This window comes from Streptopelia decaocto (genome assembly GCF_964273445.1).
Source record: "Streptopelia decaocto genome assembly, chromosome: 12".
Taxonomy (NCBI): domain Eukaryota; kingdom Metazoa; phylum Chordata; class Aves; order Columbiformes; family Columbidae; genus Streptopelia; species Streptopelia decaocto.
Genome location: NC_138667.1, coordinates 7,010,548 through 7,016,356, shown reverse-complemented (window position 1 = coordinate 7,016,356; position 5,809 = coordinate 7,010,548).

The window sequence follows — 5,809 nt, the reverse complement described above, 5'->3', positions numbered from 1 at the left end:
GTACCCATCCTACCCAGCCGGTCTTTGAGCAGACAGGATCAGCCCCCCAGCATTTGCTAGAGACGCACATTACCCATGAATATTCCTGTGCTGAGCTGCCTGCAGAGCCCAGAAGCCGTGTCCCGGGGGGAAGGTGCCTGCTCCGCCAGCAGCTCCGCCGGCATCCCCCCATCCGCACGGGCTCAGACTGGCCCCCGGTGACAGAGAACACACGTGACTCGGTATTTTGGTGGCATGGGCGGTCCCATCCCCACAGTGTGTCCTTGGGGAATGCTGCTGCTTGGGTCTCGCCAGGGAGGGGTTTGCCTGGGGAACGTCGGGACCGTGGGCGCCCGTCCCCGGGATATGCCCATCTGGAGAAAGCGCTCCCGACATGGAAGGGGGTGGCTTTGGAAGACGGTTTTCACGGTGGTACAGACTCGCAAACTGTCAAGGCAGCTCTGGTGTAGGATGGGCGGGAATCGTGCTGCCTGAGAAACCTTCTCCCTATGGATGGGGTGAGGGGGTGGGAGTGGGGGGCAGCAGAGCCTCTCCAACAGGGTCTCTGCTGACCCAGGCTGGGCTAGGACTATTTTTGGAGACTTTCTCTTTGTCTTCGTTTGAGATAAACCAGCTCCCTCCAGCTCCCACAACTTGCCATAATTGTAAGGAAAAATGTGGGTGGCTTCCTGCAACTATTGGGGCCCTGAATTACATAAAGAGCTGGGTGAGATTCCTTTTTCAGAGAGAAACGTTGACATTTTCCCCCCAGGATGTCTTTGCAAATCTGTGTTGAATAATTGCAGCAGAACAAGGCAGGAGGAAGGATTTCAGAAAGGGCAGAAGATTTCCTTTGGGCATTCTCAAAAACATGCAGTCTTGCGTTTGGGAAATGCCCGAGTGCCTGTTTGACAGCAAAGCTTTCACTGGAGGTTTTCAAAACTGTCTTATTTTCCAAAATAACCTTGCTAAGAGTAGGAAAACTTTTGCAGAGAAGCTGTGCGAGCCCCAGATGAAGCTGCAGGGTGTATTCCTGCCTGAGCTGAACCCACAGCTTGACCTGGTACATTTTCTTGTTTCACTGAAAGATCTTGCAGCAACTCAGGGAAAGTTTTGGGTTGAGCAGAAACATCTTTTCCTCCTCAGCCGGCTCTTAGGCTGGAAAATCCATCACAGTTCGTGTGCCAGGGGCTCTGTGGGTCTCCCTGCGGCATCGATGCCCCAGCGGGTGATTCCCTGGGACCCTGAGGCGAGCGGGGCTGGGTGAGGCTGTGCTGAGCATCTGCAGAGGACTCACGGCACAGGAATTTCCCCCATATCCTGCCCCAGGAGCGATGACATCCCCCCCTCCCAGTTGATCCCTCGCCTCTCGGCTGTGTCGGTGCGTGCATTCGTCATCCAGCAGGATTTATGCTCAGTGGAAGGGAAGCGGGTCTGTCTGCGCTTGTCCCGGCGCCGCGTGAGTCAATGGTTAAACACAGCTTGGTTAGCTGGATGCTGGGAATTCTGCTTTCCAGCGGGATGGAGCCAGGGCTCCTGCTGACCCGGAGCAAACCCCCATCTGCAGGGAACGGGCTTCTTCCCTGAATGCTCCCACCTCCTGAGCAGCAGCCGTCCCCCAGCGCTGGCCACAAATGGGGGGCTCTGTGGCCACGTCTGGGCTGCTACAGCAAAGGGAGCTGGGCACTGTGCTCCAGCCCTGGGCACTGTGCTGGGGGTGAGGATGGATGGGCAAGGGTGCTGGGGGGGGAGACCATGGAACTCGAGTTGGGAGGCATTTCCAAGTGAGCCCATTAGGAGTTTTTTCATCTCAGGGGGTCCTTCCTTGTGGGGAGCGGTGCTGCGGCTGGACCCCAGGCTGGGGACTCACAGAGACGCTCTGCTGGCTGTGGCCAGAGGAAACCAGTGCACGCACAAGCATCCTCAATGCTCCCCCTTCCCCTCACACAGGTCTTTGGACGCTGCTCCTCTGCCTGCCTGGACAAGAGAAATTCCTGCAAAATCCTCCTTGGAGACGTGTGTCCTCCAGGTGAATCCCTGTGGCTGGGTCTCTGAAAGCTGCACTCCCGTGGCTCCTGTCTGGTTCTTCTGCCTGCAAGAGGAGGAAAACTGGGCTTGTGCCTGACACGTGGCCACCTGCCCTCTTGGACGCTGCCTGTGCTCCAAGGGACGCGACCAGGGAGAAGTCAGCCCCCCAGCTATGTTGACAAGGTTTGAAAGGCCCTGGAGTGCCAGTGAAGGGAAGCGGCAAAGATGCTGAAGGCAACGCTGCGGCAGCCCTGCCTGCAAACCCAGCCCGACTGCCCCCCACCCGGCGAGGCTGCGCAGAACCCGTGTGTCTGCGGGATGGCCGAGCGGGACACCGAGGGGGACACTGGCTGTTGGCAGGAGATGGAGAGCAGAGGGGGACAGAGGTGTCATCAGCTCCGGGGTGCTCCCACCTCCCAGCCAGTCGAGCAGGAGGGATGGACGGGGCTGGTGGGAGGGAAGACAAGCGGGAGCTGCCGGCAGGAGCCAGGGGTGCTCAACAGGGACGTGCTGGTTCCCACACTGGATGGCAGCAACCTGGCCTCAGCAACTGAACTCACAGCCCCTCCAGAATGCCCCAGCTCTGCTCCAGAGCTGCCCCCCCCAGCAGCCAGCCCTGTGGCCGACGACAGCCAGGAGTGGAAAGTGGTGAAGATCCAACGGGTCGTCATCAACCCCACCAGCGAGCTGAGGAAAGTGGGTAAGAGAAATCCCCTTCAACCAACACCCCACATCCCAAAACTCACTGGTGTGACCCCAGTTCTGGGGCTGCTGCTGCTCAGTACAGTGGTGGGAACGCCCAGCTCTTCCCAGGGCAGGACCTCTGCTAGGTTAGAGGTCTCAGGCTCCCAGCAAGCAGCTGGGACTTTTATAGCTTGAGATGATCTCTCTGGCCTTAAAAATGAGGAGGAATCCATGGCTTTTCTCGGAAGGGGGGTGGGAAGGCAGCCAGTGGGTTCCCATGGTCTTTGAGAGCCCAATTCAAGTGAAGCACAAACAGGGTGGGTTTCCCAGCCCTCACCCTGGCCTCGGGGCTCAACAGGACCCTGCCAAAAGGGGGGTGATCAGGGACAGCTCCTGGGGTGTTGTCTGGGACAAGGACACCTCTGCCCGATCAGTCGGTGTGGGGATGGCCAAACGTGCATTATGTGGCTTGGAGCCATCTCTCTTTCAGCCCCTGGTTTAAAAATTAAGCGCTTTATTTCAGGCTGGTTGGTTCCTACAATGCTCAGTGCCATTGCCTCGCTTCACAGCTCTGTTTCACAGCCATTCCTCTCTGTGACTGTTCTTTCAGCCACAGTGACACAAATACAGGCGCATATCTAGCGTTACAACAGTCACCCCCACACCCGGACCTCCCCACCCAGGGGAGATGCTCCCACAGGATTAGACCCATCCTCTTACAGGCATTGGACCCATTTTTAAACCCTGCTGCCACCCTTCTTTCTATTTTGCTCCTGCCCAGCTGTTCTCTCAGCTGCCACATGGCGCCGAGGCAGGTGTGTCACTGTTCCCATGGGATGGTGTTATCGGATGCTGTTGCTCTACTCAGAGCCTGGTTTTCCCAAAGCAGCCCCCAGGATGCAGAGGGACAGGACTGGCTGGGGATGCTCGACATGAACCTGGTGTCCAAAAAGCTGTTCCCTGCCTTTTTTGGGTGTCAGATGTCCCCAAAGCCAGCGGCTCCCCAGATGGGATGAGGACTGGGAAGCTTGGCCAAGCTACTTGGCTCACTGCTGCCCCAGGAGCTCTCCCGGCCACCCGGGCGTCGTGTTTCAGAGCCCAGCACGCGAAACAGACAGACCCAAATAGCCTTCCCATTTCTCACCCTGCTCTGGGACAGCAGATCTGCAGCAGGGAAAGGTCAGGCCTGACTGTGTCCAGGCTCAGCATTTTCCTAACCCACACCACCATCCAACACTTTTGCTGCCAGCCTGGAATTTTAAAGTAACTCAACAGGTTTGTTGGAAAGAGTTTGTCTTTCCCGTTTCCTCCCCCTCCAAGTGAGATCACCACCAGCCACTGCCTGCGGGACCCGTCAGACTTTCCAGAGCCTCTGGGCAGGATGTTGCTGAGGGTCCTGAGCACCAGCAGCAGTGCCAGGACCTTGCAAAAAACCTGCAAGTTTGCGAAGGAGTGGTTTGGTTCAGAGCAGGGACCATGACAGAGGAGGAAGAGAAGGGCAGGTCCCCAAACAGGTGACAGCACCTCCTGGGGATGTTCACAGGAGCATCCCCAGGAGGTGTTGGGTATTTGCTCCTTATCTCCTTGGCTGGCTGGGGGTAAAATAACCTCTCTCCCAAGCAGCTCCCACAAGAGAAAGGGATGCACCCATCTGCACCCAAAATCATGCAGGGGTGGTCCTGCAAGCTGGGAGCCAAGCTAGTGCCCCCCTGAGCAGTGCAGACCCACCCAGGCAGGTCTCGAGCACCCCTTTGGTCTCCATCCAGCTGCCCAAGGCCAGGCTGGCTGCTCTCAAGTATCTGGCACAGCAGCCCAGGCTGGTTGGCACATCTCGGGGCAGGCTGGGGAGCACAAGAGCCCCAGGTAGAGGCAGCGGTTGGGAGATGCAGGAGGCAGGACTGGTTTCTCTGTCTGGTGTGCAAATAAACAGAAGGTTTCACTCCCTGGAGGCTGCCAAGCCAGCGCCAGTCACCCCCAAAAAACAGAAAAGCATAAAAAAAACAAAGATGGCAGGAAAAAAAGGAAATTAGAAAGGCAAAAAATAAAGCCAAGAGCTCATCCTGCAATGTGGACAGGCTCAGGAACAGGGTGACACTGGTCCCACCCACAGCAGTGCCCAGGAGCTGTGCAGACCTGGCAGGAGTGGGGTGGTGGAGGTGGGAGGTGATGCTGGCTCCCTGGGAATCATCCCACTCAGGGCTGCAGTCCCCACTCACTGGAAGCAAAATACTCCTGGTCAAGGTCTTTTAGTGCTCCTTCCAGAGGGTCTCCAGGACAGTGACACTGGCACTGGGTTTTTGCCCATCTCCAAGCACCCCAGCTCTTGAGGCATCATGGAAACCAGCACAAGCGGAGGCCTTGCTCCCCCAGAGTCCGAAACGTGAGGTGCTGCGTGTCCCCAGCAGTGCTGGGAGGAGGAAAAGGGGGTGACAGGCCGGTTAAGGGAATGTGCTGGGCTGGGTAAGGGGATACTCAGGGCCGGGTAAGGGGATGCACAGGGCTGAGTAAGGGGATGCGCAGGGCTGGGTAAGGGGGTGCACAAGCCTGGGTAAGGGGATGCGCAGGGCTGGGTAAGGGGGTGCACAGGGCTGGGTAAGGGGGTGCCCCGCTGCTCTCACCCGGCCGCGGGCTCGGGGCAGACCCAGCCGGGACGGGAAGCGCCGGGGCAGGGCAGCCGGGGACAGCCGGGGCGGCTGCGGTGCCGCCGGGGAGGGGGACCCGTCCCGCCCGGTCGGGCGGGCGAGGAGGGCAGGGGCAGAGCCGGCGGGACCCGCCACCCCCCCCGGCCCCGGTCCCCGCCCGCCGCCCCCCCCGGGCCCGCTCCGAGGGCGGAGCTGCCGCAACTTTCCTGCCCGCCGCCTCCTCCCTGGTGCAGTCGGGCTGCGAGGGGCGACGGCGGCACCGGCACCGCGGGTACGGTCGGGGCTGGGGGGCGGCGGCTGCACCCAGGCGGGGCTGGGGGAGGGTTGGGGGAGGATGCAGCCGGTCGGGGGGGACCAGGACAGGGACGGGGTGCCGGGAGGTGCGGTGCAGAAGCGGGGTGGGAGCACAGCCGGGGTGCAAGGGAGGTCCCGGGGCTGGGTATGACAGGGGTGCCGGGGGCCGGCAGTGCACGGGG